A 10716-nucleotide genomic window follows, 5' to 3' on the forward strand; every position below is an offset into this window, starting at 1 on the left:
TCTTAGAGTATTAGGATCATTAATTAAAAGGTTATCAGGATCCAGATAATAGTACAAAATCAATCAGATAAAGCATTCTATTTAGTCATCAAGAATTATGCTTTTAGCAGAGGCAGGTGAGTTTGAAGCCAGGCTAGTTCCAGGATACCCAGGCCCACATAGACAGACTCTGTCTCAAAAGAAAAAGTAAAAGAAGGAGAGAGAGAGAGAGACAGAGAGAGACAGATAACCCAAGAGACAGACAGAGAAAGACAGAGAGAGAGGAGGAGGAGAAGAAAGAGAAATGCTTTTACTAAATTCCTTCATGAGGCAAGAATAAGGGACATACACATTCCACAACAAACACTTCGTTTCTTACTGTTCCTGACGGCTCCAGCCATGGGTAATGTTTGCAGTTTTCTGGACTGGTGGTTGTTTAATAAACTTTTCTTGGACTGTCGTTGCTTGTGCTGTTGGGGAACAGGACTATTAACAGATCTGGAATCATTTCTAAGGTAAGGGTGCCCTTGAAACAAAGCTTCAGAAGATGAGGGCGAGAGGGGAAAGGGAAGAGCTTTCTAAGCAAAGCCAACAGCACACACATACACCAAGAAAGCAAGACAACCCAGTATGAGGACTAGATTCCCAATAGCCAGCCAGCTCAAGCGTTAGGGACAGGCCCTGATCCCACTGCTAGAAGTCCACAGATAGACCAAGCTACACAACTGTCACACATGTTATAGGGCCTAGGTCAGTCCCACACAGGCTCCCTAGCTGTCAGGACAAAGTCTGTGAGCTCCTATGAGCCCTGGTTAGGAATTTCTCTGGGTTCTCTTGCGACGACGTTGACCCCTGACTATATAAACTTTTCTTTCTCTCTTTGACAGGATAATCCTGCTTATTAATAGGATACATATGAGCATTTTTGGTTGACACAGAGTGAAATGGAAGTGAGTGGGGATGTAGGGTGAAGAGTGCTTTTGACAAGAGATAGGTCATTTAATGTCCTAATATATGGCATAGTACCATGCAATGATGAACTCTGCCGTAAATACAAATAGCACCAGTTCTGAAAACTAGCAGACTTTCTAGGGAGGAAAACACATGTTTCCTCTGTCTTTATGTACAGCGATGGGTCCTTTAAACTGATGTCAACAACAAAAACAGATTAAGAAGAAAAACAGTAATCCATGTGCATAAGGAGGCTAAGAAAAGAAGCAACTAGCTCATTAAAGTGATTAGCTATGCATATAGGCAATTTAGTAATGTTAGGGAGAAAACTTTTATAGGAGAACAAAGAGATTTCCTTAAGGCACGGAGCAGAAGTTGTTTGGACACATCGTTAATCCTGGCACTTGGTAAGCAGAAGTAGACAGATCTCTTGAGTCCAAAGTCAGCCTGGTTTACAAAGTGCGTTCCAGAACAGCCAAGTCTATACAAAGAAACTCTGTCTTGAAAATCCAAGAGAGAGAGAGATTGAGACAGAGCAGATCTTTGGGGAAAGGAAATGAACGTAAAACATTTTGTCATGATGTCTTTCCAAAATTGGTAGGGTTTTATTGTTGCTTATTTGTTTGTTTTGTGATACGATGTTTCTCTGTAACTTAGACTGGCTTTGAACTCTCAGTCATCCTGTCTTGGCCTCTGAATGTGCACTTGCCGGTGTGCACCACTACGCCCAGCTCCACTTGATATTATATATGACGTCATGAGGGTGATGTCACTGACACTACAGCCCACACAGATGGGACAAAGCCCAAGATTTCTTTCATGGTCTCTGAAAGTTTTGCGACTCCACATCAGTCTCGGAACCGTCAGGCAAAGGTGACAGCCTCACCCAAAGTGGAATCTCCACTGTGTCGCCATTTTGTGTTCCTTTCACTTTGGGTGGCTTCTTGAAAGTTTTGCTGACCAGGGACAAAGGCAGGAAATTCCACCTCAGCCTGACGCTGTGTGATTTAAATGGTGCTGCACTGTAATCCTCGGGACCTTTTTGTCACTGGTTGCTTTGGCAATGTCATAACCAACCTTTTGGAAAGAGACTGCTATGGGGCAAATACTCTTTGGAGTAAGCTTGATGTGAACATTACAACTGGTATACTTACATATACGATTTTGACACAATTAAAATTATATAGAATGGGGAAGGCAGTTGCTGTCAGAAAACCTAAATTTTGAGATGATTGAAGAAACCCATACCTTTGCTTTCTATGAGCTGAAAGCCAAAAACAAAGCTATTCTTAATATCCTTAATTATAATCGCTATTTGGTAACATGGTCCTCAATTCATTGAGGGAAGGAGAACCTTTGGAATAACCTAATATTTTAATGGATAAGGAAGGGAGGAGTGTGTAGAAACTGGTACAACCAACCTACATAGGAATGTTAAAGCATCCATAAGCAGACATTTGCAACCCACTGTGGATTTGCATTTTAAACTCAATACTTTACATTGTAAAAATTACATTTTTTTCCACCAAATTTAACCTGTTCAAACACATCTGTATCTTTTAACTAAACCAGTGGCTCTCAATCTGTGGGTTGCAACCCCTTTGGCAAATCTCCATCTCTGAAAATATTTAAATTAAATTATGATTCATAACAATATTAAAATTACAGTTATGAAGTAGCAACAAAAATAATTTTGTCATTAAGGATCACCACAACATGAGGAACCGTATTAAAGGGTCGCAGCACTAGGAAGGTTGAGAACCACTGATAAACTATCATTTTTGTATTTATTCTCTCGGAGTCCAATCCCTCCAGCCATATTATCTTTTATTCTTTTATTTTAGTTACATGTATGCGTGCATATGCATGTATAACATACAGCCTTATGTATCCCAGGTTGATCTCAAGCTTGCTAGGTAGTCAATGCTGGCCTTGAACTCTTATTCCTCCTGACTCTACCTCCTCAGTGCTATGATTACAGTCTGCAAGACCATGCCCAGTTTCCAGCTTTAATTTATTTTCTTCTTGGTATTTATTACACCAAGTACCTTTGGTTGTTTTGTTTGGTCCTTAGGATAGAACCCAGGGATTCATGCATTCTGGGCAAGCACTCTACTACTAAGCTACAGAGGAGCTAGAACTTAAACGAGCCTTTCTGAAAGGGGCATAGACAACAAGTATGACAGAAATGGACTTAGCTAAGCATGTGGTCAGACAGTTGGAGGTCTGGGCAAGTCAAGACCATTGGCCAGACAGGCAGCCGACTTGGCAGGTCCAGGAAGCTGGCCGGCTTTAAAGCCTCCTTTAAAGGTAGCAATCAAGGTCAATGAGGCAAAGTAATTAGACCCTGCAGGACAGTGGTCCAGAGCCACTGCTAGAAAGAACTTGTTCTCTGACTGACACCCAAGAACTTTTTTCATCTAGTGCAATTTAGAAACTCTGCAGTCTATATACCCTATCTAAAGAGAACAAGACAATTTTTAAGACTCCCTAATTCCAAAAAGCTAACTGCACTGACTGGTTTTGTGTGTCAATTTGACATAAGCTAGAGTCATCAGAGAGGAAGGAGCCTCGGTTGAGGAAATGTCTTGATGAGATCCGGCTATAAGATATTTTCATATTTAGTGATCAATAGGGCAGGGCCCAGCCCAAGGTAAGTGTTTCCATCCCTTGATGGTAGTTCTGGGCTCTGGAAGAAAGCAGGCAGAGCAAGCCAGGGGAAGCTAGCCGAGTGTGCAGCACCTCTCCATGGTCTCTGCATCAGCTTGTGCTTCCAGGTTCAACAGCTTCTGCTTCCAGCTTCCTGGCCTGTTTGAGTTGCCATCCAGACTTCCTTTGTTGATGAACAGCAATACAGAAATATAAGCTAAACAAACCCTTTCCTCTCCAGATTGTTTTTTGGTCATGGTGTCTCATTCCATTAATAGAAACCCTAACTAAGACACTAATAAACAAAACGGGATTTTCTAGTTTTTTTTTTTTTGAAAAAAGCTCTCTCACACTATTGCCCAGGCTGGCCTGGAATTCACTTTGTAGCTAGGTTCAAACTCACAGTCAAACTTCTGCCTCAGCCTTAAACATGCAGAGAAATAGGCACGTGCCACTACTCTAGGCTCAAACAAGAATGTTTTCATTGTTACGGTTGTTTAAAGAAAGATAGAAGTAAACAAAAGGACACCCTGTCTCCACATAGTCTTGTGGTTTGGGTGTGCAGGTGATAGCATAAGCTCAGCTGAAGACTGAATTGAAGGCGAATTCTTCAGAGCTGCCCTAGTTTGCTTTCTACTGCTGTGGTAACACCATGACCAACAGCATTCTGGGGAGAAAATGGCTTATTTGGCTTATACATCCCTATCATCGTCCATCATTGAGAGAGGTCAAGGCAAGAACTCAAGCAGGGCATCAACCTGGAGGCAGGAACTGAAGTAGAGGTAATGGAAGAATGCTGCTTACCGGCTTGCTCACCGTGGTTTGCTCAGTCTTAGAGAACCCAGGGCGACACTTCCCACAGTGAGCTAGGCCCTCTCCCCAACAATCATTAATTTAGAAACACTCAACTTGCCTAGAAGCAGTCTGATGGAGGCATTTCCTCAGTTGGGGTTCCTCTTCCCAGAGAACTCTAGGTTTGTGACCAGTTGACAAACAAAACAAAACCAGCACATGTGTCTTGGAATTTTTCCATAGGGTTTCTCTTTTTCAGAACTCCACTTGCAGCCAGATGTGGTGATATATGCCCATAGTTCCAGGCACTTGGGTGGCAGAGGCAGGAAGATCTCTTGGGACCAAGGCTTCATCTCTCTAAATTAAAAATAAAAAATTTGAGAAAGGACAATTAGTAAACTTAAGGGCAAAGGCAACCTGTAGCTATTTCTGCCAAACAACACTGTCTCTTCATGTCTGTTGAATGTGAAATTTTCCCACAGGCACACGTATTTGAATACTTGGTCCCTAGCTGGTGACTAGAATCTTTGGGATGGGCAGAGACTGCCAGGACCTGATTATTATAGCCAGGCCACACTTCTGTTCCCACTCCCCTCACCCTTGTCCATCGAGGTATTACGAATGCTACCTCCTGCTCCTGTTGCTAAGGAGGAAGCTAGTCCAGCTGTCAGCTTCCAACTCTCAACCCTCTGAATCTTGAGCCCAAATAAACCTTTCCTCCTTTAGTCCTCTTCTGTCGGGCATTTGGTCATGAGAATGAGGAGAGTAACAAACACGATGTCCTAATCTAAATAGCATCCATGCCCTCAAAAAAAAAAAAAACAGTGCATTCCCACATAGGGAGAGTGGAGGACATCTTGAAAGAATCAGTTCTTTGTCCAGCATGTGAATGCCAGGGATTAAACTCAGGTCATCAGCTTGCCAGCCACGCCTGATTTTTAAACATCACTTATTTATTCTTTGCAGTATACTGTTCCTGTGTTATATCTTGTATAATAAACCATTAAATGTAATTTAAATAGTTTTTTAAAAGTTCATTCCCAGAAATTACTAAAGTCCTAAATCCAATGCTCTCTTCTTAAATTTTAATTCATTTTACCCCCTGGAGTATCATCTTTTATTATTGTTGTTGTTTAAATCAATGTACAACCAAAATATTTCACTCAATGGTATCTCCTCACATTTAACACTCCAGGGGCATGACTAGATGTAGTTCTTGGTTCTCCATGGCTTGCTTTCTTTACTCCCGCCCCTCTGAAACCTACTTCCCTTCCTGTGGCTGAACTCTTGACATCATGGCCATCTGCAAGGCTTGTGTTGGTAGTACTGATATTATTCCTGAGCTTCAGTCCCATCCTTTCAAACAACATCTATAATTACTTCAAATTCACAAACCAAAATTATCCTTAGCCTCCCTCACCAAAACAGCTCATCATGCTGTTTTCTCCCTATTTTTATTGAACTAGTAAAATACTATTTCCTTAGACATCTAACCTCTAATCAATGGCTTATCTCAAGTCCCACTCTCCTAAGAGAGACCTTCAAAATACTCTCATTTATCCAGAGCAAAACTTCTCTACAAAGAATATTAAATACGTATAGCATAGCAGGCATCAATTGTGTTATCTATACCAGAAAATAGAAATATGTAAGAAAATACCATTTTATTTTTGAAAATTATAAGCTATAAGATTTTTTTCTCAGAGAAAATGTATGTATGACATTTTTGTATATTAAGAAAGGGTATTTCTTTATCTATTGCTACTTTTTAGGATTCAGAGGATATAGAACCTACAACAGAAAATCTGATTGCCAGTTGGGCAGTGGTGGCCCACACCTTTAATCCCAGCATATGGGAGGCAGAGTCAGGTGGATCTCAGAGATTGAGGCTAGGCAGTTCTGTAAGAGTGAATTTCAGGACAACCAAGGCTACAAAGAAAAGCCTCATTTCAAAAATAAAACAAACAAAACCTTCCCCAGCCAAACAACAAACAAACAAAACCCAAAAAGCTGATTGTCTACAATGTGCCTTAATTAAAGAGCCAAGACTTTTAGCAAGTTATTTACTAAATGTCCATCTTATAAAGGCTGTGTTTTCTATACTTTGGGAAGCAGAGAAGGAAAATGCTAGATGAAAGATAAGCAGTCCATCCATTCAATTCTTCTTTATTCCCTCTGAAATTCTCTCAATTCCATACTTCTATTAAAAAATAAAAAACAGCAGCAGGTGAACTTTACTGTGGAGTCATGTGATACATCAAGTGTCTGTAGATGTGGTAGTCTCTCCTTCCTAGACTCTCTGATCCCCTTCTTGGGGCTAATTCACATGCTAGTATTTTCCAAAGGTGTAGAAAACTGGGACTCTCATGTAAAAGGAACTGAATTCAAACCAACCAAAGGGAGTGAAGAAGTCATGGGGAGTCAAGTCTCACGAATTTGGATGGGAAGGTCATGAAGTAGGCTTTGACCAAGGGTTCAGGTGAGGCTGTCATGACATTCTTGTATCCCTTATCCTGTCAAAGCTGGAGTTCAGTACAACCTTCCTTCCTAAAACATGCAGATGTTATCTATGTCTAGAAAGCGTTAAAGATGGAAAACCCCCTGCTAGGTGGAGAAGGGCTGTCATGGGCCTGGCTGGGGTTTCAGCTCTGAACTGGTTATGGTTACTAAGTAATCTGAGGTAAGGCAGAATGCCCACCAGTCAGCCGAGCTCTGTTTTCAGACAGCCCAGTGAACTGCGTGATCTTAGGAAGTAACTTACATTTACTGTTTCAGATTCGTTATCTGTAACCTGGGAATTATATTCTGTGTGGGACACAGAATAATCTCAAAACAAGTGTGCTGGCTACTTTTATGTCAATTTAGCACAATCTAGAGTTATCTGAGACGAGGGAACCTCAACTGAGAAAATGGCTTCATAAGATTGAACTATAGATAGGCAAGCCTGTAGGCCATTTTCTTAATAATGATCAATGCGGGAGGGCACATTGGAGGCGGGGTAGTACAACTAGAAAGAAATCATAAGGATCAAAGCAGAATTCAGTGGAATAAAGACTCAACAGTGTAAAGAGTGAAATAAAGAGTTGGTTATACATATGCACACATATATAATCACACACATATGTATGTATAACATGTATTAAAACCCATCATAGTGTACATTAACTAAAAATTTAATTAAAATAAAATATCCTGTATAATCTTCCCTTTGGTTAAAAGTGTGTGTAGCATACCAGAAAAAAATATTAATAATGGTTTTCTCTGAGGGAGATTTTTTCATTGTTTGTAACTCTTAACTTCTGCATTTTCTTATTTTTAACAATAAAAATACTTATACCTTAAAGAAAATTGAAACAACTAGACATGGTCGCACTCCTACCCCCTTTAAGTCCAGCACTCGGGAGGCAGAATCAAATAGATAATTGGGAGTTTGAAACCAGCCTGGTCTACATAGTGAGTTTCAGGACAGAGAGGGCTACATAGTGAGACTCTGTCAAACAAAAACGATAACAAAAAAAAAAAACAAAAAACAAATGTATGTTCTACTATTTTCAAGTAAGTCTCTTATTTTCTGAGAATTACTCTTTCTCTTTCTATTTGTAAAACACGTAATAATCTTGTTTTAAGATTCTCAATTTTATGCTTCTTTTTAGATACGAGGTCTTTTTGTGTAGACCAAAGCCACAAATTCATGATACCCCTCTCTCTCTCTCTCTCTCTCTCTCTCTCTCTCTCTCTCTCTCTCTCTGTTTTTTTATAACAAGGTTTCTTTGTGTATCTTACTCTTTAGACCAGGCTGTCCTAGAACCTGCCTCTGCCTCCCCAGTACTGAAATTAAAGGCATGTGCCATCACCACCATACAATTCATGATATTTCTGCCTGCTCTAGTTAGCATTTCTGTTGCTAAGATAAAGTACTGACCAAAACAAACTTGGGGAAGACAGGGTTTATTTAGCTTACCAGTTATATAGTCCATCACAGAGGGAAGGTGAGGTGGGAAATCAAGGCAGAAACCTGGAGGCAGGAACTGAAGCAGAGACCACAGAGGGATACTGCTTACTGGCTTGTTTCCCCCATCCTGCTCAGTCATCTTTTTTCCACGAACCAGGACCACCATCCCAGGGACAGCAACATCCACAGAGGCCTGGGTCGTCCCACATCAGTCATTCATCAAGGAAATGCTCCATAGACTTCCCAGTCTGATGGAGGCATTTTCTCAATTGAGGTTCCCTCCTCCTAAGAGACTCTAAGTTGTAGCAAGTTGAAACAACAAACCAGCATCTTGCCTGGGCCTCCCAAGCCTGCTAATGTTTATATTAAAATCATGAACCACCACACCAGACTTGCGCAAAATTTGATTTTTTTCACGCTTATTCTAACTTTGTATTTTAGGGAGAGAGAGAGAGAGAGAGAGAGAGAGAGAGAGAGAGAGAGAGAGAGAGAGAATGTGTGTGTGTGTGTGTGTGTGTGTGTGTGTGTGTAAGTGCAGATACATGTGTGCCACAGCACATGAGTGGAGGGTAGAAAGCAACTTTTAGGGGTCAGTTCTTCTCACTTTTTGAGATTACGTCTTGTTGATTATGTCCTATGCACTCTAGGCTAGCTAGCCTGTTAGCTTCCTCTGCCTCTGCCTCCTGCTCTTCAGCTCACCACAGACATGTGGGGACTGCAGATGCACACCACTGTCAGCTTTATTGCACATACAGACAACTTTTGTCACCTAAGACAATTTGTTATTTTCACTATAGTGACTATTACTGAAATAAAAGGTTTCTCCCCTCCCCTGCAGTTATATAAGCAACGGCAATTTCTGGTCAGAGGTGACTCTTTAACCAGACACACTGCCTGCAAATTATGCCAAGAGCTCCAGGGATGCAGTTGCCCAAGTTTTCACAAATGCTGAGTAAGCCTTTTGCTGATGCAGCTGCTTTTATTTTTTTGAGTTGTCCACCTTCCTGCACAGGTATGAAAGTGAGAACCCGAATTTGAAATTGTGTTTGCAAAGGCCAATTGATGCAGTGTCTGTAAGGGCTGATGGACTGTTTAGAACTTGAGTTGTGTGGAAAGGGTGAAACCTTAGGTTCACAGTCTAATTGCAATTTACCTTGAGTTATATTTAGCTCTGTAATTAGCAAATCCTTGGCTATGTCTGAGTCAGACTGAACGTCCTGTGACTAATAGATAAAAACCTTCGAATGTATTAACTAAAATAGTTGTGGTTCCATCAACAAAAAGGCCGAGTGAGCATTTCAGACAGCATCTGAGCCTGTAGCTTGAGAGTTCTCCACTTTGCTGGAAACTACTTCTCTGACGTTTCCACCAATATTTATTAAAACTATCTGCAGGGTGGTGGTGGCACACACCTTTAATCCCAGCACTTCGGAGACAGGGGCAGGTGGATCTCTGTGAGTTGGAGGCCAGCCTGGACTACAAGAGCTAGTTCCAGGACAGACTCCAAAGCTACAGAGAAACCCTGTCTCAAAAAAACAAAACAAAACAAAAAAGTGTCTGGCCCTTACCTTTAATCCCAGCACTCAGGAGGCAGAGGCAGGTGGATCTCTGAGTTTGAGGCCAGCCTGGTCTACAGAGCGAATTCCAAAACAGTCAGTGCTACAGAGAAACCCTGTCTAGAAAAACAAAAAAACAAAAATCAAAACCCAAAAAACAACAAGAAAAAAAGTTTCTCGAGTTGCAACTTTCTTTCATTACTATTAGAACTTCCTAAGCTCTCCTTTCCAACTTGAGCCCGGCAGAATGGCTCCCACAAAGAAGAGGGGCGAGAAGAAGAGCGAGCCATCCTGCCATCAACGAGGCGGTGACCTGAGAATACACCGTCAACATTTGCAAGCACACCCAAAGAAATTTAGAAGTTTTCTATGAAGGAGATGGGGACTCCATATGTGTGGAATGATACTAGGCTCCATAAAGCCATCTGGGCCAAAGGAATAAGGAATGTTCCATACCGTATCCAGATACGTTTGTCCAGAAAACGTCGTGAGGATGAGGACTCACCAAACAAGCTCTACACATTGGTAACTTACGTACCTGTTACCACATTCAAAAATCTACAGACAGTCAATGTGGACGAGAACTAACCTGCTGAATGTCAAATAAAGTTGGAGAACTGCCACAGAAAGAAAAAAAAAACTTTCCGAAACTGCTTCCACATTGGAACATGGAATTTTGGGTAAACTAGCTGTGTTCTTTCAGATATTTGGCTCCAGAATAAACTATCTTTTCTCCTTGGAGTTGAGAATTCTGTTTTTGTGTAGAGAACACCTACCTCTAATAGGTATCACAAGCTGATTAAAGTCACCTGATTCTCGTGACTTAATAATGACAAA

The 10716-nt window shown here is 41.1% G+C and overlaps 1 pseudogene; it reads left to right on the forward strand.

Annotated features, from left to right (window-relative positions):
- Positions 1-1941: 1941 nt before the first annotated feature.
- LOC121441943 lies at positions 1942-10467 on the forward strand (annotated as a pseudogene).
- The last annotated feature ends 249 nt before the right edge of the window (positions 10468-10716 follow it).

This window comes from Microtus oregoni, unplaced genomic scaffold (genome assembly GCF_018167655.1).
Source record: "Microtus oregoni isolate MIOR12 unplaced genomic scaffold, Mior012 000085F_ref0000168, whole genome shotgun sequence".
Classification (NCBI taxonomy): Eukaryota; Metazoa; Chordata; class Mammalia; order Rodentia; family Cricetidae; genus Microtus; species Microtus oregoni.